The following is a 26600-nucleotide window of genomic DNA, read 5'->3' as shown; positions in this document are numbered from 1 at the left end:
TCTCTCACCCAACCTCAGTGGAAAAAGCCTGCTTGCATTTACCCTATCTATACCCCTCATAATTTTGTATAGGTCTATCAAATCTCTCCTCAATCTTCTATGCTCTAGGGAGTAAAGTTTTAACCTATTTAATCTTTCCTTATAACTCAGGCAGAATCCTTGTAAATTTTCTCTGTACTCTTTCAACCTTGTTTACATCTTTCCTGTAGGGTAGGTGATCAAAACTGCACACAATACTCCAAATAAGGCCTCACCAACATCTTACACAACTTCAACATAATATCCTAACTCCTGTATTCAGTACTTTGATCTATGAAGGCCAATGTGCCAAAAGCTTTCTTTATGATCCTACCTACCTGTGACACCACTTTCAATGAATTATGGACCTGTATTCCCAGATCCCTTTGCTCTACCACACTCCTTAGTGTCCTATCACTCACTGTGTAAGCCCTACCCTGGTTGGTCCTACCAAAGTACGGCCCCTCACACTTGTCTGCATAAAGTTTCATCTGCCATTTTTCAGCCCATTTTTCCAGCTGGTGCAGATCCCACTTACAGTCTTCCTCACTGTTCACTACACCCCCAATCTAGGTGCCGTCCACAAATTTGTTGATCTAGTTAATCACATTTCCATCCAGATCATTAATGTAGATGACAAACACCAACAGAGCTAGCACCGATCCCTTTAGCACTCCACTAGTCACAGGCCTCTAGTCAGCGAGGCAACCATCCACTACCACTCTCTGGCTTCTCCCACAAAGCCAATGTCTAATCCTGTTTACTACCTCATCCTGAATGCCAAGTAACTGAACCTTCTTGACCAACCACCCATACGAGACCTTGTCAAATGCCTTGCTGAAGTCCATGTAGACAGCATCCACTGCCTTGCCTTCATCAACTTTCCTCGTAGTGTCCTCGATGTTAGACATGACCTACCATGTACAAAGCCACACTGACTATCCCTAATCAATCTGTCTATCCAAATATTCATGTATCTGGTCTCTTAGAAGACCTTCCAGTAACTTTCTCACCACTGATGTCAGGCTCATCAGCCTATAATTTCCTGGTTTATTCTTGGAGCTATTCTTAAACAGCCTTTATTTTCATATTTTCTTTTTTTTGTAGTAAATAGTGCAATCTGTCTTTCTCTTGATGTTTCACATTGACCTTGTGTCAACATGAAAAACCAAGATTCAGAGAGGAGAATGAAATGCTAAATGAGTCATTGCATAAAGTGAATTTGATATATTTCATATTAATAAACATTTTAGGTATTTTACTATGACACAAACAGCATTGTTCTACACACCTCGGGCCCAATGTGCTTTCATTCTGTGATCTGGTCTGTAAAAAATGTATGAAATTTCTTAAAACTTTGACCCATTCTGACTGCATTAATCTCTACAAGCATGTCTGTGACCAAAATCAAGAATCGGAATCAGGTTTATTATCACTGGCATGTGACGTGAAATTTGTTGACTTAGCAGCAGTTCAATGCAATGCATAATCTAGCAGAGAGAGAAAAAAAAATAAATAAAATATAACAAAATAAACAAGTAAATCAATTATGTATATTGAATAGATTATTAAAAAATGTGCAAAAACAGAAAAACTGTATATTTAAAAAAAGTGAGGAAATAGTCCTTTAAGAAAACAGAGCCCCATTTATTATCTCGGCACCAAATGCTCTGAGCATTCAATTATTCAGGCTGACATTTCTAAATTGCATTTTGCGTTCCGTCAATAGTGCTAACACAAACTGCTCCCATGAAAGCCTTCACTTAATGCTGCAAAGTTAACAGCAGTTAAATAGACTGAACCATCAGGGTATCTAGATACTGAACGCACATGTCTTATTACATAGATATTAATTCATTATGATTCTGGATGCAAGAGCAAGACAATGTAAGGTGAAAGTAGTCACAGGGAAAGATTTACAGGGTTGTTATGCCATTTATCAGTTACTCTTCTGCTATCAAAGTCAGGAAATTGAAAATAATGGAAATACTTGGGAGATGCAAGAAAATCCAGATGCTGGGATCTGGAGCAAATCAACAAATTGAGTGGGATCAATGGGAGAACAGGAATTCGCAATGCTTTGGGTCCTGATGCAGAGTTTCCACCTGAAATGTTGTCAGTTCCTTTCCTCCCACAGGTGTTGCATGTTCTTGCAGCAGATTGTTTGTACACGGAAATATCCAGCAGATAAGCAGATTCAACTTTCCAGGTCAAAAATGCTTCATCGTTATACTGATTTTTGCTAGAAATTGATAAACTATTTTACTTATTTAAGACACTTTCTGCATCAACTTTATTTTTTTTCTTGTTGATGAAAAATCAAGACCTATAAATTTAAAGGCAATGTGTTTGATTTAGCAAGTCTTGATCCATCACAACCCCCAGCAATAGGGCGGAGGTATACCTGCCACTGATAATCCCATCCCGATGAAAGCTTTTCCAACGACAGCCTCAACAGCTCTGTTTGTCCCTCAGGCATTGCAGTGTACATCCCTTTACACACAAATAGATCATCTGTAGATTCCTGAGGGATCGGTATTATAATTAAGGGTACTCTAGATCAAGGTGCCTGGCTGTTTGCCTACCTGTTGAGGCATAGAGACATTCGAGTTTAAAAAAAAGCAGTGCCACATGTTCCTCTTTGGTAAAGAGCAGGTGTGGTCGAGATTTAAATAAAAAGGTGGAAAATGGGTGAAATTATGGGTTTATAAACACCAAATACTGGCTGATAATTATTAATAATAAAAAAGTAGAAATAGCTGGCTATATCAGAAAGATGGACACGTTCAATTGACCAAAATTAATTGGCTGCTGTATACAGAATGAATTGAGATTTATTTTGAAGCAAATGAAATAGCCAATGAGAAGTGAGTGCCAGTTTTGCTGAGTGCATTGGATTTAAAGGCATACAGTTTGCTTAGAAGTTCAACTGCTCCAACCAAACCAGTCGAAATTAGCTTTGCCAATATTGTGAAAGTAATGCGGGAGCATTTAGAACCGAAGCCATTGTTGATTGGAGAGCGCTTTAGATTTTGTAAGTGGAATCAAAAGGAAGTGGAGACCATTTTGGTGTATGTAGCTAAATTGAAGAAATTTTCCGAGCATTGTCAGTTCAGAGATGGGGTTAATGATACACTGAGAAATTGTTTATTTTGTGGAATCTTACAAGAAAAAGTTCAAAAACAGGCCCTAACTGAAGTACAACTCTTTTAAATGTATCAATGAACTGAACAAGTATTTTGCATCAGTCTTCACTGAGGAAGACAGCAGTATACCGGACACTCAAGGGTGGCAGGGAAGAGAAGTATGCGCAGTCACAATTACGACAGAGAAAGTACTCAGGAAGCTGAATAGTCTAAAGGTAGATAAATCTCCTGGACCAGATGGAATGCACCCTCGTGTTCTGAAGGAAGTAGCTGTGGAGATTGCAGAGGCATTAGCGATGATCTTTCAAAAGTCGATAGATTCTGGCATGGTTTCGGAAGACTGGAAGATTGCAAATGTCACTCCACTATTTAAGAAGGGGGAAAGGAAGCAAAAAGGAAATTATAGACCTGCTAGCTTGACGTCGGTGGTTGGGAAGCTGTTGGAGTCGATTGTCAAGGATGAGGTTACAGAGTCCCTGGAGGCATATGACAAGATAGGCAGAGCTCAGCATGGATTCCTTAAAGGAAAATCCTGCCTGACAAACCTATTACAATTTTTTGAGGAAATTACCAGTAGGCTAGACAAGGGAGACGCAGTGGATGTTGTATATTTGGATTTTCAGAAGGCCTTTGACAAGGTGCCACACATGAGGCTGCTTAACAAGGTAAGAGAGCATGGAATTACAGGACAGTTACATACGTGGATAGAACGTTGGCTGATTGGCAGGAAACAGAGAGTGGGAATAAAGGGATCCTATTCTGGTTGGCTGCCGGTTACCAGTGGTGTTCCACAGGGATCAGTGTTGGGGCCGCTTCTTTTTACATTGTACATCAACGATTTGGATTATGGAATAGATGGCTTTGTGGCTAAATTTGCTGATGATACGAAGATAGGTGGAGGGGCCGGTAGTGCTGAGGAAACGGAGAGTCTGCAGAGAGACTTGGATAGATTGGAAGAATGGGCAGAGAAGTGGCAAATGAAGTACAATGTTGGAAAGTGTATGGTTATGCACTTTGGCAGAAAAAATAAACGGGCAGACTATTATTTAAATGGGGAAAGAATTCAAAGTTCTGAGATGCAACGGGACTTGGGAGTCCTCGTACAGGATTCCCTTAAAGTTAACCTCCAGGTTGAGTCGGTAGTGAAGAAGGCGAATGCAATGTTGGCATTCATTTCTTGAGGAATAGAGTATAGGAGCAGGGATGTGATGTTGAGGCTCTATAAGGCGCTGGTGAGACCTCACTTGGAGTACTGTGGGCAGTTTTGGTCTCCTTATTTAAGAAAGGATGTGCTGACGTTGGAGAGGGTACAGAGAAGATTCACTAGAATGATTCCGGGAATGAGAGGGTTAACATATGAGGAACGTTTGTCTGTTTTTGGACTGTATTTCTTGGAGTTTAGAAGAATGAGGGGAGACCTCATTGAAACATTTCGAATGTTAAAAGGCATGGACAGAGTGGATGTGGCAAAGTTGTTTCCCATGATGGGGGAGTCCAGTACGAGAGGGCATGATTTCAGGATTCAAGGGCGCCCTTTCAGAACAGAAATATGAAGAAATTTTTTTAGTCAGAGGGTGGTGAATCTATGGAATTCGTTGCCACGGGCAGCAGTGGAGGCCAAGTCATTGGGTGTATTTAAGGCAGAGATTGATGGGTATCTGAGTAGCCAGGTCATCAAAGGTTATGGTAAGAAGGCGGGGCAGTGGGATTAAATAGGATAAAATGGATCAGCTCATGATAAAATGGCGGAGCAAACTCGATGGGCCGAATGGCCGACTTCTGCTCCTTTGTCTTATGGTCTTATGGAAAACAGCAGACAGAGATGCAGTTGAGTTGCAGTCAGGACAGAAAGTGGTTGTGAACAATATTGCCATGTGTGAGCAGAAACTGGCCTGACCAAATAAATTCTGTTACCATTGTGCCAGGGTCTTACATGCACCAGACCAATGCAGATTTAATCAGAATCAGGTTTATTATCACTGGTATGAGCCATGATATTTGTTAACTTGTAGAAAATGCAACAAAATAGGACGCATCCAAAGAGCATGTCAGGTAGACGAAAGTAAATGAACTGCACAGGGAAGAGAGGGAAAAAAAGTCAGGTTGCAGTTTCAAAAAGAGCACTAATCTGTATGCTGTTGATGAAAAGTCTGACAATGATGAGAGTGATGCAGGACTGTGTAGCTTAGAAATTTACAATGTGAAAACTAACAATTGACAAACAATATGGTTTACACCAGAAGTGAACTGCAAATTAATTAAGTGGAACTAGACACTGGTTCAGCTGTGTCAGTCATTCTACAAGATGAGTTTGAACAGCATCTCAGAGATACTGAACTGAAGTCTACAGATGTGCAACTAAGCCCTTATACGGGAGAAACGATAACTCCTGTGGGAATGACATTCGTAACAGTGAAATACAACAACCTACAAGCCACATTGGGCCTGTATGTGTTTAAAAACAGGAGGGCCAGCATTGTGGGATCATGATTGGCTGAGACAACTACAACTTGATTGGAGATCCATCTACCATTTGCATGCCACATCTCTGCGATTAAGTCAACTGAAAGTAAATTAGGAAAGGAACTGGATAATGCTATAGCAGTCTTCAGGATGGCATCGGAAAACTCAAACATATCAAGGGTAAAATAGTGTTAAATGAAAATGCCATACCCAAGTTTTAAAAAGCCCGTCCAGTTCCTTAAACCATCCATGATAAAGTAGCCAGTGAGCTAGATCACATGGAGGCTGAAGGAATTCTTTCCAAGGTTGAGTAGAGCCCGTGGGGAACGCCAGGTGTCCCAGTAGCCAATAAGAATGGGTCTGTCAGGTTCTGTGCTGATTTTAAGGTCACCTTCAATCAAGTACTGAAAGTAGATCAATATTCTCTGCCCAGGATAGAGGACATCTTTGCAAGCCTTCTCAGACATCCCACCCTGCAAAAACTCATTTCAGGGAGGTAGCACCATCAGCTTGCGGGAGACTCCCAGAACTCCTAGGAGAGGTGGGATGTCTGCAATAGACAGCTAGCCAGCTAGTTTAAATAACGTTAGCTATGCTAATGAATGAATGACACCTGTTAAACTCACCTCAACATGTCTTTTACATTTTAACCCACCATGGGCAATAGAAAAGTCACTGTTGCAAACAGCTCAGCGAGCAACAGTCTTTATTTTTGACCCCTATTAGGCAGGGGTACACTTTAGTGTAGTCTGGGGTGGTGTACGTTTTATATTTTCTGTTTTTGGAACACTCTGCCATGGCGTGTGTGCGCATGCGCTCTTTCTCTCTCTCAAAAAAATCGATTTCCGGGATATTGTATATAAATTGTGGGCATCAGGGAGCACTATCAATATGCGGGAGACTCCCGGAACTTCCAGGAGAGGTGGGATGTCTGCTTTCTGGAGGAAAACACTTCAGCAAGTTGGGTATAGCTGAGGCCTACCTACAGATAGGGACGGAAGGAGAGTCCAAAGTGTTTCTCATCATAAGCGGCTTACTTTTGGAGTAGCATCTGCACCTGCACTCTGATATAAAGCTATGGATCAAGTGCAGTTTTGTCATGTTATGAGTGATGGAAGTGAATGCCCCATAGCCTTTGCATCACTTACTGCTGCAGAGAAAATTTATGCACAGATTGACAAAGACCTTGAGTCTGGTTTGGAATGTAAAACATTTCAACTAGTACTAGCATAGGAGAGAATTTACCCTCATTACTTATCATCAAACACTACTCTCCATTTTCAATCCACAGAAGGGGTGTTTCACTAACAGCAGAGGCATGAATGCAGATACGGGCTCTGTTTCTTGGAGGACACAGTCACAAGATCAAATTCAAGAGGACAACTAATCATGGAAATGCAGTGGATTGTCCTGTTTACCCTTAGAAAAGGAAATTCCTGAAAAATTTACAAGAGAGGATACTCCTCTTCACATTTTCTCCCTAATGCAAATCATAAGTCTTCTTATTACAGCAGTGATGATCCACAGGGAAACCAGTAAAGACCCCACACTGTCTCAGATCTACATGGATCCAAAATGGTTGAAATGTGCAGCAGAAACTCCAGTTCTCCAATTTTAATTAGCTGGCATAAACTTACCCTTGACGGAGGTTCTATATGTATATATTGAGTTGGAGATTATAGCTAAGTAGGAAGCCCATAATATTTTAATCTATATAACACTATCTTGAGATTTTGGAGATGTTCCTTGTCATCCTTACTGGTAATAATGATGTCATCCAGGTAACACTGAGTGCCTGAGCAGCCTTGCAGCACCTGGTCCATATGTTTCTGCCAGAGTCCAGGTGCAGATGCTACTCCAAAAATAAGCTGATTATGGTGAGAAACACTTTAGACACTTCTTCCATCTCTATCTGTAAGGAGGCCTCAGCTAAGCCCACTTTGCTGAAGTGTTTTCCTCCAGAAAGGTTTTCAGTAATATTTGAGTAATATTGCAAACATTGTTTGATTAAATGTTCTTATTCATTTAAATAATTCATTACTGGTTATACGTAAAAGTAGTTGAACAGCATACGTATGTAGAAAATCTAGTTAAGAAGAAAAGCTTACGAAAGGTTCAAGAAACTAGGTACTGTTAGAGCTCTAAAAAATTACAAGGTTGGTAGGAAGGAGATTAAGAATGGAATTAGGAGAGCCAGAAGGGGTCATGAGAAGGCCTTGGTGAGCAGGAAAGCCCCAAGGCATTATACAAGTATGTGAAGAGCAAGAGCCAAGTGAGAATAGGACCAATCAGGTGTGTTAGTGGAAACATGTGCATGGAGTTGAAGGAGGTAGTGGAGGTACTTAATGAATACTTTTATTACCTGGTGAATACTGAAGCAGACCTTGGCAATTGTGGGGATGACTTACAGTGGACTGAAACGCTTGAGCATATAGCATGAAAAGCATTAAGTTTGAGATATATCCCAGACTACCGTGGGAGGTGAGGGAGGAGATTACTGAGCCTCTTGTGATGATCCTTGCATCATCAATAGGGATGGAAGAAGTACCAGAGGATTGGAGGGTTGCAAATGTTGTTCCCTTGTTCAAGAAAGGGAGTAGAGATAATCCAGGTAATTATAGACCAGTGAATCTGACTTCAGTGTTGGAGAAGATACTGACAGGCAGGATGTATGAGCGTTTGGAGAAACATAATTTGATTAGAGATAGTCAGCATGGCTTGGTCAAGGGCAGGTTGTGCCTTATGAGCCTGATTGAATTCTTTGGAGTACTGTGTTCAGTTCTGGTCACCTCACCACAGGAAGGATGTGGATACTATAGAGTGAGTGCAGAGGAGATTTACAAGGATGTTGCCTGGATTGGAGGGCGTACCTTATGAGAATAGGTTGAGTGTACTTGGCCTTTTCTTCTTGGAGTGACAGAGGATGAGAGGTGACCTGATAGAGGCGTAATAGATGATGAGGAGCATTGATCATGTGGATAACCAGAGGCTTTTTCCTAGGGCTGAAATGGCTAACATGAGGGGGCATAGTTTTAAGGTGCTTGGAAATAGGTACCAAGGGGATGGCAGGCTCTTTTAAGAGCCTCTTAGGTAAGTATATGGACCGTAGAAAAATAGAGGGTTTGCACTGGGGAAATTCTAGGCAGTCTCTAGAATAGGTAACATGGTCGGCACAACATTGTGGGCCGAAGGGCCTGTAATGTGCTGTAAATTTCTGTGTTCTATGTTCTGTCACAACACCACGTCATAGGCGTGTGACACTTAAAAATGAAACGAGACATGTTACTTCTGGGCTCCCGTCTTTTCCTTACAAAACATAACAGCTCTTCCAGAAAATCTCATTATATTTTCTTCCACCAATGGCTCCTATATAAATATACCCTGATACAAAGCCAAAGTGGTACAGATGTTTAAAAACTTGCAATATACAAAGAAAACGATGGAAATCACAAAAGGTCTTTCTCCCTCTCCACATGACGAAACCTAAGGCAGAATTTGTGTAAGTATTGATTATTTTTAAATGCCAGTAATTTATACTAATTACAGCCTGGCTTGGAGGATTGGTTGCTTATTGTTCACACACAGGGCTTCCACTGGCTTGGGACACTGTAGCACTAGTTGACATTAGGTGACTCATCACCAGACTAAATACTGGGTTTGCTATGGTTGATGTTCATGAATCAAACATAGAAGTAGATATTGTATGAGGGATTGGCTTCTCTGGTAGAATCTCCTGCTGTTCTACTCTTGTTTTCCATGTTTTATATTTTGGGAGATGCTCGCAATGTTGGTAAATGCATTAAATTGCCTACTACTCTAAATTGCCCGATGAGCTGTTATTTTCAGTTAATGTATCTAGGCTGTTAAGAGGCTGATGTAACATCATAATTGGAGTTGGTGGGAGGAATTTTCACAGTAAACTGGCAACCAAAGTGCTGGTCATTGTATACACTGAGTGGCAAGGAATGATGACCAAGTGGGATGCTATCTTGCTCTTGAAGGATAGATATACCTTCATCTGTTAGGAAATCATGTGCTGGGAACCATTAATCTGCTTGCAGAGCTCCGGATGACCAATTTTCTGGTTGGGCAGCACCAGTATGGTGATTAAAGATTTCCCCTGAGATTTTGTAGGGGAGGTCAGTTACTCTGGAACGAGTCACTGATATATGGATGGTGGATGATCATCAGATGCCCTCATTCTGAGAACACATTAGCAACTTGCAGCTGGGGAATTGGGGTAGTCCCAGTGTGAGGGATGGTCATGAGGAATGGCTAGGTTGGGAGGGTGAGTAATTGACAATGAATGATGAGGGGGATGAGGTGAGAAGGTGTGGTGAGAATTGGATAGCAGTTATGGGAAGGGAATTTCAGAGAAGTAATCAAGACTGTATGACATAGGAGCAGAATTAGGCCATTTGTCCCATCAAGGCTGATCCACCATTCCATCATGGCTTATTTATTATCCCTCTCAACCCCATTCTCCTGCCTTCTCCCTGTAAGCCTTGATGCCATTACCCTTAATCAAGAACCCATTAACCTCCACAATATACTCAATGATTTGGCCTCCACAGCCATCCCTGGCAATGAATTCCACATATTCACCTTCCTCTGGCTAACGAAATTCTTCCTCATCTATGTTCTAAAGGGATGTCCTTCTATTCTGAGACTGTGCCCTCTGGTCCTAGAATCCCCTACTATCAGAAGCATTCTCTCCATGTCCACTCTATCTAGGTCTTTCAATATTCAATGGGTTTCAGTGAGATTCCCTCCTCCCTAACATTCTTCTAAACTCCAGCAAGTAGAGCCGCAGAACCATCACATACTCCTCGTACTTTAACCCTTTCATTTCAAGGATCCGTCTTGTGAGACTCCCCTGGACCTTCTCAATATCAACACATCCTTTCTTAGATAATGGGGCCAAAACTGCTGTCCATATTCCAACTGTGCTCTGACCAATGCCTCATAAAGTCTCAGCATTACTTCCTTGTTTTTATATTCCCGTCCACTCAAAATGAATGCTAACATTGCATTTGCCTTCCTCACCACCGACTCAACTTGTAAGTTAACCTTTAGGGAATCCTACACTTGGACTTCCAAGTCTGTTTAAACCTCTGATTTCTGAATTTGCTCCCTGTTTAGAAAATAGATTATGCCTTTATTCCTTTTGCTAAACATCAACTTTCCTACACTGCATTCTATCTGTCACTTTTTTGCCTATTCTCTGACTCACTCTCAGTGATTCTGCAGACTCCGTGCTTCCTCAACACTACCTGCCCCCTCCCCCACCTACCTTTTGTATAATTCACAAACCTGGCAACGAAGCCATGAATTCCATCATCGAGATCATAGTGGGAGCGATGTAAGGAAGAGAGCTAGAGAAAAGGCTACAGTATGAGCAACATCATGCCACTGTTCATAGATGTTTGTGGTAAGTCTGTGCAGCAAAATCTCTCTTTTGGATCCTACCCTATCAACATATATGGTGGTTAACATGCAACCTTAACCTTACGTTAAAAGAATTACTGCACAGGCATCTTTATCTTTTCAACTGGAGTGGAAGCAAGTCACCCTCACCAGTGAGGGGCAGTCTCAGAATCAGGTTTATTCCCACTGATTTATATGCCGTGAAGTTTGTTTTGCAACACTGATACAATGCAAAGACATAAAAATTACTATAAATTACAAAGTAAATAGTGCAAAAAAGGAATAATGATGTGCTGTTCATATGTATATGGTCTGCTCTGAAAGCTGATAGCAGAGAGGGAAGAAGCTGTTCCTAAATGTTGAGTGTGGGTCTTGTTCATGTTGAGTGCAAGGTTGTTGTTGCAATACCACTCAATCAGCCAATCTATCTCACCTCCTTGTTGCCATCTGAGATTTTACCAACAGCAGTGGTGTCATCTGTGATTTTTTTTTAGATGGCACTGGAGCTGTGCCTAACCACAGAGTCATGAGGGCAGAGAGAGTAGTGCGGTGGGCTAAGCACACGTTCTTGAGCTGTATCTGTGTTCAGTTATCACCAATCCATACAGATGGTGTTCTCCCAATAAGAATACCAAGGGCCATGAAATTTGTTAACTTAGCAGCAGCAGTTCAATGCAATACATAATATAGAAGAAAAAAACCCAAAATAAAATAATAATAAATAAGTAAATCAATTACAGTATACATATATTGAATAGTTTAAAAATTGTGCAAAAAACAGAAATACTATGTATTTTAAAAAGTGAGGTAGTGTCCAAGGGTTCAATGTCCATTTAGGAATCTGATGGCAGGGGGGGAAGAAGCTGTTCCTGAATCGCTGAGTGTGTGCCTTCAGGCTTCTGTACCTCCTACCTGATGGTAACGGTGAGAAAAGGGCATGCCCTGGGTGCTAGAGATCCCTAATAATGGATTCTGCCTTTCTAGGACACCACTCCTTGAAGATGTCCTGAGTAATTTGTAGGCAAGTACCCAAGATGGAGCCGACTAAATTCACAACCCTCTGCAGCTTCTTTCGGTCCTATGCAGTAGCGCCTCCATACCAGACAGTGATGCAGCCCGTCAGAATGCTCTCCACAGTACATCTATAGAAGATTTTGACTGTAGTTGTTGAGATGCCAAATCTCTTCAAACTTTTAATGAAGTATAGCCGCTGTCTTGCCTTCTTTATAAGTGCGTCGATATGTTTGGACCAGGTTAGATCCTCAGAGATCTTGATACCCAGGAACTTGAAACTGCTCACTCTCTGGTCCCTCTGAGGATTGGTATGTGTTCCTTCGTCTTACCCTTCCTGAAGTCCACAATCAGCTCCTTTGTCTTAGTGACGTTGAGTGCCAGGTTGTTGCTGTGACACCACTCCACTAATTGGCATATCTCACTCCTGTGCGCCCTCTCGTCACCATCTGAGATTCTACTAAAAATGGTTGTATCGTCAGCAAATTTATAGCTGGCGTTTGAGCTATGCCTAGCCACTCAGTCATGGGTGCAGAGAGAGTGGAGCAGTGGGCTAAGCACACACCCCTGAGGTGCACCAGTGTTGATCATCAGCGAGGAGAAGATGTTATCACCAATCCGTACAGAGTGGACTCTTCTGGTAAGGATCCAATTGCAGAGGGAGGTACAGAGGCTCAGGTTCTGTAGCTTATTGATCAGGATTGTGGGAATGATGGTATTAAATGCTGAGCTATAGTCGATGAACAGCATCCTGGGCCCTCAGAGGCTCCATCTTCCTCTCACCCCAACCCTCTCCTCTCCATTGACACCCCCAGCCTCCTCCCTCCCTCCTCTGATCCCAGCTCTCATCCGTGCCAGGTCTTTACCATCCCCTCCGACCTTCAACTGTCGGAGGCAGAACGCTCTGTCCTCAGTAAGGGCCTCACGTTTGTCCCCCTTCGCCCACACCTCAGCGAGTTCCGCGTTCGCCATGACTCGGAACTGTTCTTCCACCGTTTCCATCTCCGTGCCTACTTCTTCAGCAAAGACTCTCCCATCCCCACCGATGACCCCTTCTCCCGTCTTCAACCCTCCTCCTCTTCATGGACACCCCGCTCTGGTCTTCTGCCTGCTCTGGATCTCTTTATTGCGAACTGCCGACGGGACATCAACCGTCTCAACTTCACCGCACCTTGTTCCCATTCCAACTGTATTCCTTCCGAACGCTCTGCTCTCCACTCCCTCCCCACTAATCCTAACCTTACTATAAAACGCGCCGATAAAGGGGGTGCTGTTGTAGTCTGGCGCACTGACCTCTACCTTGCCGAGACACAGTGACAACTCGCGGATACCTCCTCTTATTTACCCCTTGATCATGACCCCACTAAGGAGCACCGGGCCATTGTCTCCCACACCATCACGGACTTTATCCACTCAGGGGATCTCCCATCCACTGCTACCAACCTTATAGTTCCCACACCTCGCACTTCCCGTTTCTACCTCCTACCCAAGATCCACAAACCTGCCTGTCCTGGCAGACCTATTGTCTCAGCTTGCTCCTGCCCCACCAAACTCGTTTCTGCATACCTTGACACGGTTTTATCCCCCCTTGTTCAATCCCTTCCTACCTATGTTCGTGACACTTCTCACGCTCTTAAACTTTTCGATGATTTTAAGTTCCCTGGCCCCCACCGCTTTATTTTCACCATGGATGTCCAGTCCCTATATACTTCCATCCCCCATCAGGAGAGTCTCAAAGCTCTCCGCTTCTTTTTGGATTCCAGACCTAATCAGTTCCCCTCTACCACCACACTGCTCCGTCTAGCGGAATTACTCCCTACTCTTAATAATTTCTCCTATGGCTCCTCCCACTTCCTCCAAACTAAAGGTGTAGCTATGGGCACCCGCATGGGTCTGAGCTATGCCTGCCTTTTTGTTGGCTTTGTGGAACAATCTATGTTCCAAACCTATTCTGGTATCTGTCCCCCACTTTTCCTTCGCTGCATCGATGACTGCATTGGCACTGCTTCCTGCACGCATGCTGAGCTCGTTGACTTCATTAACTTTGCCTCCAGCTTTCATCCTGCCCTCAAGTTTACCTGGTCCATTTCTGACACCTCCCTCCCCTTTCTAGATCTTTCTGTCTCTATCTCTGGAGACAGCTTATCTACTGATGCCTGCTATAAGCCTACCGACTCTCACAGCTATCTGGGCTATTCCTCTTCTCACCCTGTCTCTTGCAAAAATGCCATCCCCTTCTCGCAATTCCTCCGTCTCCGCCGCATCTGCTCTCAGGATGAGGCTTTTCATTCTAGGACGAGGGAGATGTCCTCCTTTTTTAAAGAAAGGGGCTTCCCTTCCTCCACTATCAACTCTGCTCTCAAACGCATCTCCCCCATTTCACGTACATCTGCTCTCACTCCATCCTCCCGCCACCCCACTAGGAATAGGGTTCCCCTGGTCCTCACCTACCACCCCACCAGCCTCCAGGTCCGACATATTATTCTCCGTAACTTCCGCCACCTCCAACGGGATCCCACCACTAAGCACATCTTTCCCTCCCCCCCCCAAGCTTTCCGCAGGCATAGCTCCCTATACGCGACTCCCTTGTCCATAGGTTCCCCCCATCCCTCCCCACAGGGTTCAGTGCTGGGACCGCAGCTGTTTACAATATATATTAATGATTTAGACGAGGGAATTAAAAGTAACATTAGCAAATTTGCCGATGACACAAAGCTGGGTGGCAGTGTGAAATGTGAGGAGGATGTTATGAGAATGCAGGGTGACTTGGACAGGCTGGGTGAGTGGGCAGATGCATGGCAGATGCAGTTTAATGTTGATAAATGTGAGGTTATCCACTTTGGTGGTAAGAACAGGAAGACAGATTATTATCTAAATGGAGTCAAGTTAGGAAAAGGGGAAGCACAATGAGATCTAGGTGTTCTTGTACATCAGTCACTGAAAGCAAGCATGCAAGTACAGCAGGCAGTGAAGAAAGCTAATGGCATGCTGGCCTTCATAACAAGGGGAATTGAGTATAAGAGCAAGGAGGTCCTTCTGCAGCTGTACAGGGCCCTGGTGAGACCACACCTGGAGTACTGTGTGCAGTTTTGGTCTCCAAATTTGAGGAAGGACATTCTTGTTATTGAGGGAGTGCAGCGTAGGTTCACAAGGTTAATTTCTGGGATGGCGGGACTGTCATATGTTGAAAGATTGGAGCGACTGGGCTTGTATACTCTGGAATTTAGAAGGCTGAGAGGGGATCTTGTTGAAACATATAAGATTATTAAGGGAATGGACACGCTGGAGGCAGGAAGCATGTTCCCGCTGATGGGTGAGTTCAGAACCAGAGGCCACAGTTTAAGAATAAGGGGTAGGCCATTTAGAATGGAGTTGAGGAAAAGCTTTTTCACCCAGAGAGTGGTGGATATATGGAATGCTCTGCCCCAGAAGGCTGTGGAAGACAAGTCTCTGGATGCTTTCAAGAAAGAGATGGATAGAGCTCTTAAAGATAGCGGAATCAAAGGTTATGGGGATAAGGCAGGAACTGGATAATGATTGTGGATGATACTGACAGTGATTGGCAGTTCTGGCTCGAAGGGCTGAATGGCCTACTCCTGCACCTATTGTCTATTGTCTATAACAAGTGCTACACATGCCCTTACACTTCCTCCCTTACCACCATTCAGGGCCCCAGACGGTCCTTCTAGGTGAGGCGACACTTCACCTGTGAGTCGGCTGGGGTGATATACTGCGTCCGGTGCTCCCGATGTGGCCTTCTATATATTGGCAAGACCCGACGCAGACTGGGAGACCGTTTTGCTGAACACCTACGCTCTGTCCGCCAGAGAAAGCAGGATCTCCCAGAGGCCACACATTTTATTTCCACATCACATTCCCATTCTGACATGTCTATCCACGGCCTCCTGTACTGTAAAGATGAAGCCACACTCAGGCTGGAGGAGCAACACCTTATATTCCATCTGGGTAGCCTCCAACCTGATGGCATGAACATTGACTTCTCTAACTTCCGCTAATGCCCCACCTCCCCCTCGTACCCCATCTGTTGTTTATATACACACATTCTTTCTCTCACTCTCCTTTTTCTCCCTCTGTCCCTCTGACTATACCCCTTGCCCATCCTCTGGGTTCCCCCCCCCCCCGCCTTTTCCTTCTCCCTGGGCCTCCTGTCCGATGATCCTCTCATATCCCTTTTGCCAATCACCTGTCCAGCTCTTGGCTCCATCCCTCCCCCTCCTGTCTTCTCCTATCATTTTGGATCTTCCCCTCCCACTTTCAAATCTCTTACTAGCTCTTCCTTCAGTTAGTCCTGATGAAGGGTCTCAGCCTGAAACGTCGACTGTACCTCTTCCTAGAGATGCTGTCTGGCCTGCTGCGTTCACCAGCAACTTTGATGTGTGTTGCTTGCATTTCCAGCATCTGCAGAATTCCTCGTGTTTGAGCATCCTGAAATAGGTGTTTGTGCTGTCCAGGTGGTCTAAGGCCGTGTGAAGAGCCATTGCGATTGCATCTGCTGTTGACCTGTTGTGGCGATAGGCAAATTGCAATAGGTCCAGGTCCTTGCTGAGGCAGGACTTCAGTCTAGTTATGACCAACCTCTCAAAGCATTTCATCACTGTTGATGTGAGTGCTACCAGGCAATCGTCATTAAGGCAGCTCAGATTATTCTTCTTAAGCAGTGGTAAAATCATTGCCTTTTTGAAGCAAGTGGGAACTTCCACCAATAGCAGTGAGAGGTTGAAAATGTACTTGGATACTCCCGCCAGTTGGTTGGCACAGGTTTTCAGAGCCTTACCAGGTACTCCATCAGTACCTTCCGCCTTGTGAGAGTTCACTCTCTTTAAAGACAGCCTAACATCGGCTTGAGACGGAGATCACAGGGTCACCGGCTGCAGCAGGGATCTTCACAGCTGTAGTTATATTCTCCCTTTCAAAACTGGCATGCAGGATGTTGAGTTCATCTGGTAGTGAAGTATCACTGCCATTCATACTATTGGGTTTCACTTTGTAGGAAGTAATGTCTTGCAAACCCTGCCAGAGTGTTCGTACATCTGATGTCACCTCCAACCTAAATCAAAATTGTCTCTTCACCTTTGAAATAGCCCTCCACAAGTCATAGCTGGTTTTTTGGTACAGGCCTGGGTTGCCAGACTTGAATGCCACAGATCTAGCCTTCAGCAGCCGACGTACCTCCTGGTTCATCCACAGCATTTGGTTTCGGAATGTACAGTAAGTCTTTATGGGCACACACTCAACCACACAGGTTTTAATGAAGTCGGTAACAACTATAGCATACTCATCCAGGTTCGGAGATGAATCCCTGAATATAGTGCAGTCCACCGACTCAAAGCTGTCCTGTCAGCACTCCTGTGCTTCCCTTGTCTATACTTCCTTGGTTCTCACTACTGGTGCTGCAGTCTTCAGTCTCTGCTTGTATTCAAGGAGTAGTTCTAGCCATAACCAACTTAATCTAAGACTATAGTTATCAGTCATCTGGAAGTTAATAGGAGGGTCACAGACAGGGCATGTCATGGAGCCCTTTACTAGTTAGGCTACCTGCCTGCTCTTTAAAGGGTATTGGGGTTGTATATTACAGTGTCTAATTGCCCTGTAGATTCATAACTGTTTTTCTCCTCAGAGGTCACCAGTTATAACCCATGTTCTCTTTGTATTTGATTGCCTCATGTATTGCTTTTCATTACTGTTATTATTTATTTATTGTATCACTACATTAATGTATTCTTACCATTTTCATTCATCATCTTCAACTATCTTCAGCTGCTTCATCAATCACTTTCCTTAATCTGTAAGGTCAGAAGTTGAGATGTTCAGCACCATCCATGACTCCTCAAATAATGAAGCAATCCACATCCAAACACAACAAGACCTGGACAATATTCAGGCCTGGGCAAGTAACATTTGTGCCACACAACTGCAAGACAAAGATGATACTCAACATGGGAAACTCCAGCTGTTATGCTGTGATGTTCAAAGGCATTACCTTCACTGAATCCCCTGTTAGCAATATTTTGGGAGTTACCACAGACCAGATATTGAACTGGAATGGCCATTACACAACATGACTATAAGAGCAAGTCATAGGCTAGAAATCCTGCAGCACGTAACCCACCATACAACTCCCCAAAGCCTGCCCGCCAACTGCAAGGCTCAGTTCAGGAGAGTGATGGAATACTTTCTATCTGCCTGAATAAGTGCAGCTTCAACAACGCTCAAGGAGCTCGTCATCATACAGTAAGCAGCAGCCGACTTAATAGGCACCGCATCCCCCACCATTCCCTCTCTCCAGCAGCCATTTGTACCACCTGCAGGATACACTACAAGACTCCTCAGACAGTATCTTCCAAACGCACAACCTCTACCAGCTAGAAGGGTAAGGGCAGTAAAAACCTGGGGAATGCCACCTCCTGGAAGGTTCCCTCCAAGCCACACACCATCCTGAGCTGGGAATATGTCACTGTTCCTTCACTGTCACTGGGCCAAAGTCCCAGAGCTCCCTCCCGCACAGCATTGTGGGTATGCCCACCCCTCAATGACACCAGCAGTTCAAGAAGGCAGCCCATAACCACCTTCTCAAAGGCAGTTGGAGATGAGTAATTGAATGCTGGCTCAAAGTGCAATGCTCACCTCTCTGAATAAATAATTTATAAAAGTATTAACAGTTCTAACTGTAATCCCTCCTTTTGATCATATTTGTCTTCCCGGATAAGTTACAGTAAATCTCTGCACCAGTACAGTACTGCATTCAGAAACTTAACATTTGAAGAATGTTATTTACATTTCTGAAGTGCCGACATTCCTCCACCCAGAGCCATACTCCCACCTAACCGCCCATCCTACTAGATTGTATTCTTAACATATTCATAGTTGGTGGCAATTAATAATCATGCCTTTTTTTTAAAAAAAGAACAAACAAAAAACAAACTAAGGGCTTTTTATCTCAGCACACACTTCTGGATTAAGTCATATCTCTTTGAGGTCATATAATGTTTCCACACAACCACAGTCTTTTAGTGCTTCAATAATTGCTCAATGCAGAAGAAGTAGCAAAACAAACTATCACTTTAGTTAATAAATACTCAGATACTTAGATGATTTCATTTAGATTCTTTATACTTGCACATGAAGTTGCTAGTGTTTCTATATTCAAAGTTCAAAGTACATTTATTATCAACGTATGTATACTGTATACAATGTTGAGATTAGTCTTACAGGCGGCCACAGAACAAAGAAACCCAATAGAACCCATATTAAAAAAATAAGACTGTGAAACACCCAAAGTGCAGAAAAACAATTGGCCAAGTTCTACTGAGTTTAGGATTCCTACAAGAACATGTTTTCTTGACGATCTCTTAACATCAGTTACAGTATCGCAAATGTCACAGTCACACAGCACAGAGGCAGACTCTACAGCCCTCTGACTCGCCACTGACCATAAGGCACCAATTAACTTCATTTTATTTCTCACATCAGCTCCCCTAGGATTTTCCACCATCAGAGCCAATTTACAGTTTTACTTCTAATATAGTTTCATTTTTTATGTATCATTTTTTCATAGATTTTGAATGTTTCTAAAATTAACAGATATTGGGAAATATCTGAAATTATTTGTACAGGTTTGAAATCTAATTAAGCTGAGTTGGGATTCGTTACATTTCTTTTACTTTTACAGGTTATTCTATTGGTCAAACACATTGAGCTTTCAGATTACAGTACTAGCATTTTTCTCAGCTGCTGATGAGCCTCAGCCTGTTGTATAGATTTAAAGTATGCCTCTAGTAATGTAACAATGATGTATAATTTTCTGACTTATTCTGTTTGATGACTGTCAGATGTATTGTAGATACATATGACAGAGATCCTCTACTCCCTTTATACCCACGGCTGTGCTGCCACACACAGCTCCAGTCTGCTGATCTAATTCGCAGATGTCATGACACTGATCAGCCTTATTTCTAGCGGTGATGAGACAGCCTACAGAGGGGAGGTTAACACCCTGACACAGTGGTACCAAGATAATAACCTCTTCCTCAATGTTCAAAAAGAGCTGATTGTAGATTACAGGAGGAACAGAGACGAGCTCTACCCGATCAACATCAATGGGCCGGCAGTTGAGAGGGTGAGTAGTTTCAAGTTCCTCAGTGTACACATCTCAAAGATCTCACCTGGACTGTATACACCAACGTGTGGCAAAAAAAAACGCACAACAGTGTCTCTTCCACCTCAGGTGACTGAAGAAATTTGGTATGAGGCCACAAATACTCAAGACCTTCTACAGGGGCACTATTGAGAGCATTCTGACTGGCTGTATCACTGCCTGATATGGGAACTGCACCAACCTCGATTGCTGGGCACTGTAGAGAGTGGCACGGACAGCTCAGTGCATCTGTGGATGTGAATTTCCCTCCACTGAGGACATTTACAGCAGCAGGTGCATAAAGAAGACCTGGAAGATCATTGGGAACACCAGTTGTCCCAACCATAAACTGTTTCAACTGCTTCCATCTGGCAAACGGTACTGCAGCATTAAAGCCAGAACCAACTGGCTCCAGGACAGCTTCTTTCTACAAGCTATTAGACTTATAAGTTCACATGTCTGTACATTGTGACTGAGTCATAACGCAAAGATTTTTACTCCCTCAAGTTGTGGGATGGATGGAAGATTTAAATAAATTCAAATTCAAATTCAAATTATAATCTCTAGCATAATTATTCTCCTTCAGAATTTTAGTAAATTACAAGTGGAAGTTTATATATATTGAATGATATTATATTTAAAATTTATCAGAAGCCTAATAATATGTTATTTTAATATGTTATTTTATGTCCAGGTAGTCTTTATGTCATAGTATATGACATAGTAACCTCCATCAACATTTCAACAGTCCACCTTTTAGATTGTAATCCCAGTATCCACCTTGCCTCTGAACGTTGAAGCTACATAGATTATAAAACCTGTAAGTTGTTGTTAATTTCATTCCATAGCAGACCCTGTCTTTATCTTGATTCTTTTGCTACAGGTAGAAAGAATATTAGTGTCATAATGTTCTGTTGGTCATTCTTTTTACAACTATCTTAGATCTTTACATTACAGATTCTCTGTTACAGCACTGGAGGAAGCCCCTCAGTACATTGAATAAATCCATGCTGCTTCCTTGAAGAGATTACGGTTTCTACCCATTTCCAGGCTCCCCCTGCAGCTCTGTCATTTACCTTCCTTTGGGTGCCTAACCTGTTTGAACTTCGTGGGCTTTTTCCCCTTCAGGTTGACTGAGACAAGTACGAGTGGTCATAGGCTTAGGGTGAAAGGTGAAATATTTAAGGGGAACTACTTCACTGAGAGGGTGGTGTCGGTGTGAAACGAGCTGCCAGTGGGAGTGGTAGATGCGGGTTCACTTGCAACAAATAAGGGAAGTTTGGAAAAATTGTTAACAATCGAGGGGTCCTGCGTGGTCTGCTAGCTCTGGAATACTTGGAGTTCCTTCCAAAATGACGTTAAGCCATTAGAATGGAACATTTCACACTGGGTGAGGTTAACATTGAGATTACTGTTACATACAATGTTGCGCATTCTGCATCACTCTCTGGGTTATGTGCTCTGCTGACTTTTACAGGGGCACACATTCCAAAGCACTGATATCACTCACCTTGATGAGCACAAAATTATATTCAACAAAGCAAGTACTGAAGAGCTGACATCAGGATGTTGTCTCAGACACGGATCAAACCTATGCTTGTATGAAATCAGTCTATAAGGGACACAAATATTTATTAAATGAAAAACAAGGAACTGCAAATGTTGGGAATCTGAAATAAAACCAGAGAATGTTGGAGATGCTCAGCAGGTCAAGTAGCATCTGTGTACAAGAGAAGCAGTTAATGTTTTATGCCAATGGCCCTTCATCAAAATACATTAAACTTAGCCACTCCAACTGTGAGCTCATTTTCAGAGCTGGATTGCGTTGTCATTTCTTCTGGAGTTAGTTAACTGAGGTTTGCATTAACCAGAAAAGTCAGCATTCTAAAAGGTCATTCCAAGAACACTGGGAACCAGCAAAGCCACTTCTGAGTTTTTCTGGTACTGACAAACATGAGAATTAATTGCACAGCTGGAAAAAAAAAACTAATCCCGGTTTACAGCTTTTCATCTGGAGCCTTGTAAATTAAGGCACATGAAGTATGATCAGGGTTTCTTTCTCCATCACCTTTTTCAGTCATTGAGTCACAGAGAGTCTCCTCCATCTGGATGAGAATATTTCCCCTCACTCAGAATCAGGCTTATTATCACGAACATATTTCATGAAATTTGTTGTTTTGTAGCAATTGTACAGTGCCAGACATGAAAAAAATGATTCTAAGTTGCAATAAGAAATAAAATAAATAAATAAATAAATAATTTTTAAAAACGAGCAAAATAGTTAGGTAGTGTTCATGGGTTCACAGACTGTTCAGAAATCTGATGGTGGAGGGAAGAAGCTTCTCCTAAAACATTCAGTGTGAGTCCTCAGGCTCCTGTACCTCCTCCCTGATGGTAGTACAGAGAAGAGGGCACATCCGGGATACTAAAGGCCCCTCATGATGGATGCTGCCTTCTTAAGGCACGGCCTTTTGAGGACAGCCTCTGGTGGGGAGGCTTGTGCCTGTCATGGATTTAGCTGAGTTACAACCCTCTACAGCCTCTTTCCATCCTGCACATTGCAGCCTCCATACTGGGTGGTGATACAACTGGTCAGAATGCTCCCCGCAATAAATGCTGGAGTCATTAGTGACATTCCACATCCCTTCAAACTCCTAATGAAGTACAGCGGCTGGTGTGCCTTCTTCATGATTGCATCAATATGTTGTGCCCAGGATAGATCTTCTGAGATGTTGACACCCAGAATCTTGAAGCTGCTCACCCTTTCCACTGCAGACCCCTCAGTGAGGACTGTTATGTTCTTCCGACTTCCTCTTCCTGAAGTCCACAATCAATTTCTTGTTTTTGTTGATGTTGAGTGTAATATTGTTGTTGTGAGACTACTGAAACAGCCAATCTGCTTCGCTTCTGTGCACCTTGTCACAATCTGAGATTCTGCCAACAACAATGGTATCATCAGCAAATTTATAGGTAGCATTTGCGCTGTGCCTAGCCATACAGTCTTCAGTGTGGGTAGAGCAGTGGACTAAGCACACATCAACACAGGTGTGCTTGTGTTGATTGTCAGTGAGGAGGAGATGTTATTACTGACCTGTACTGACTGTGGGCTCCTGACGAGGAAGTCAAGAATCCAGTTTCAGAGGAGGCCCAGGTTTTGAAGCTTGTTAATTAGTACTGAGGGGATGATATTGTTGAATGCCAAACTGTAATCAATAAGCAAGCCTGAAGTGCCCCTCTCTTCCCTTCTGTAGTCCTCAGTTATTGTTATCTATACAAAGGGAAACATGTTCTTCCTATTTTCTTTATTCTGCCTTTATTTTATCAGCCTTCAGTGTTGCCAAAGAAAGCAAACACAGCATGCCACTCTTTCCCCCCCTTCAATACCTTGAGAGCAATTTTACCCATATCCTAAAATGTTGTCCCTCACTCATTACCTTCTGCTACTTGGCACTGAGCCAGCTTTGGACTTAAAAGTTTCAAGGTACATTTATTATCAAAGTATATATGCAGTATACAACCCTGAGAATCCTCTTCCCCATCAACAGCCACAAAACAAAGAAAACCATGGAACCCTTTCAAAGAGAAACGTCAACATCCCCCCCCCACCAACACGCAACAAAAAAAAACAAATCATGCAAATGGCAACAAAAACAAGCGAGCGATAAACACTGTATATAAAACGAAAAATTGAAAACGTCCAGGCATATTCAGTTCAGCTCAGTTTGTTATCTACAGGCCGCACCAATCAAAATTGGCCAAAATAGCAACAAAAAAAGGAGTGATCAAGAAACGAGAAACACGTCATTACGCGATCTACAGCATATAATCCACAAACCGTGTTGATTACACCTTGTCCAAGACCAGAACTCTGGCACCATCCTCCGACAGATTCAAGGAAGAGAGACCATTCAAACACAGGGACTACATCAGTTATGACTGTACTTCTTAGCTCCTCTAAAAAATTAAGACTTTCTCTTAACATATCACAATCACAGTCTTCAATTAAACTGCACTATCTTTTAATGTTTTTCTAGTCTCATAGATTTTTTTCCCCCAAAAACCAGCCCCCTAGAAATGTTAATGTCAAGTTTATTGTCATGGTTATCCATAGACTGGGTGTAACTGCCATGAAAGTGAGTGTTTTTCAATCACAACGCAGTGCACTACAGACGTGACAAGCATAAGTTAACATGAATTAGCATAAATTTCAGATAATTCGCATAACAAAATAAACAAAAAGATATTATATACTTCTTGACGTTCCTCCCAAATTGTTTGTGGGAACATATTTGTTTTGAGCCTTCCCTTATTTTAGTTTCTGCAATGAACTTTCAAGTCCATTTTTATTAAGTTGCATCTTTTAAGTGAATACTCTTGGCAGGGGTAGGGAGCAAGCTTAGAATGTTTTGGTGGGAGAGCAGCATGATAGCGTAGTGCTTAATATAATGCTATTACAGCACCAGCTATAAGGTGGTGGTTCAGTTCCAACCCCTATTTATAAAGAGTTTGTATGCTCTATCCATGACTGCATAGGTTTCCTCCTGGTGCTTCGGTTTCCTCCCACATTTCAAAGACATAGTGTTAGGGTTTGTGAGTTGGGGGCATGTTATGTTGGCACTGAAAAAATGGTAGCACTAGCACAACCTTGGCTGATTTGACTTGATGCAAACAATGCATTTCACTGTATGTTTCAATATATATGTGATAAGTAAAGCTAACCTTTAATCTTTAAAATCTTGTTTCTCCTCGTGCTTGTCCTGAACTATGTTTGTAAGTGTGTGGAGTGCCATTTATCAAGTTGCTCTTCCCAGATTTGAAGAATCGGTCAGAAGAGTCATCTAAGATTGGTGAGCTCCAAGTTTACCTGCTAATTCTCTTGCAATCTGACATTTGGCTCATTCCATGAAGTTAACCAGGAACAGTAGGTTACAGTTCAACCATAAATCATATCACAGCAGCATCTCTTCAATTGTTTTCAAAGCTCTGCACATCGTTGGATGAATTTACTATGGCTGAGGTGTTCCATTCCCCTACAATCAAGTTCTGCTCTGAGCTCTCAAGCATACTATGCTACCAGTTTTGATGTGAACTGTTTGATTTAATAGAGATTGCTGTCTGCGCTGTGTCAGCCATCACTTGATCCATTTTATTGCCCTCGCAATGGGCCACCTGCAGGTGGAGTGTAATATGCTAACTGATTTGAAGCTCATCTTTCAGATTGTTTCTTCAGCTACATCATATCAGCCTTGTGTGCCATCAAGCATGCTGCTTCATAGTATATCAATGTTATTAATACAGCAGGGAGCTGGGTGTTTTTCCTTCCAGCTCCTCATTGACCTCACGATGCAGCAAAATGTATTTTTTTTATCAAAATGGAAATAGAAGTGATTAACGTTATTGATATCTTGCAATCTTTTGCTTAGAATGGAAGATTATCCACCAATTACTCAAGTAATCTCTTGAATATTTTGGCAATGGAAGAGGTGGCACCCAGTGCTGGCCTTGGGGGGCGGCGGGGGGGAGCGGTGAGGGACCTATGTGCGGAGATTAAGTGAACAAGCTAGTTTGCTTTATTCTCTTCAGATTGTTGTTATTTTGTTAGTATTTGGTGACACTGATGTTGTCAAGCTGCTTGGCTGGTCAGAGCATGAAGAAATATCAGAAGAGAAGTAGAAAGCTTGCATTTAAATTTTTAACCATTATTACAAAAAGAATTTGACTATGTGATAGAATTAAGATAAAATCTAAAATATCATAAATAGACAAATAAAAGCTGAATTAGATCTTGTGGCATAAAAGCAAGAAATTTGCTGGGATTTCCAGTATTTACCTTCTTAACTGAGTAGAAATAGGGTATACTTGAATATAGGTGTCTTCTATTCAGTTGTACCAAGATCCCAGCTCACAAGTGGTGTAGAGTCCAATAATAGAGAATCAACTTCCTCAGATTTTCCAACTTCTTGGCAGATGATTGTGCCCGAGGGTATGGTCTGAGAGAGAGAGAGAGTGGACATGTAGTCTTCAGGTCAGAAAAGGATCTGATATACTATTTTCCAAACCCATTGAACTTTCAAAGTTCAAATTTCAAAGTAAATTTATTATCAAAGTAGATATGTATATATCACCATATGTAACTCTGAGAGTCGTTTTTCTGCGGGCATACAGAGTAAGCCCAAGAAACCTAATAGAATTATTGAAAGACTGTACCCAACAGGACGGACAAGCAACCAATGTGCAAAAGACAACAAACAGTGCCAATACAAAAAAAAAGCAATAAATATCAAAACATAAAACGAAGAGTCCTTGAAAGTGAGTCCATAGGTTGTGGGTACAGTTCAGTGACAGGATGAATTTGTTGAATTGAATTTATTTAAATCTTA

General features: G+C 42.5%; 1 protein-coding gene across 2 annotated transcripts in view; it reads left to right on the top strand.

Moving 5' to 3' along the window:
• Positions 1–26600, top strand: part of mpp2b (MAGUK p55 scaffold protein 2b) — a 602124-nt gene that overhangs the window by 77082 nt on the left and 498442 nt on the right. The window lies entirely within an intron of this gene.

This window comes from Mobula hypostoma, chromosome X1, assembly GCF_963921235.1.
Source record: "Mobula hypostoma chromosome X1, sMobHyp1.1, whole genome shotgun sequence".
NCBI classification, from domain to species: Eukaryota; Metazoa; Chordata; class Chondrichthyes; order Myliobatiformes; family Myliobatidae; genus Mobula; species Mobula hypostoma.
The sequence above is the reverse complement of the archived record's forward strand: the minus strand, read 5'-3'. Positions and strand labels throughout refer to the sequence as shown.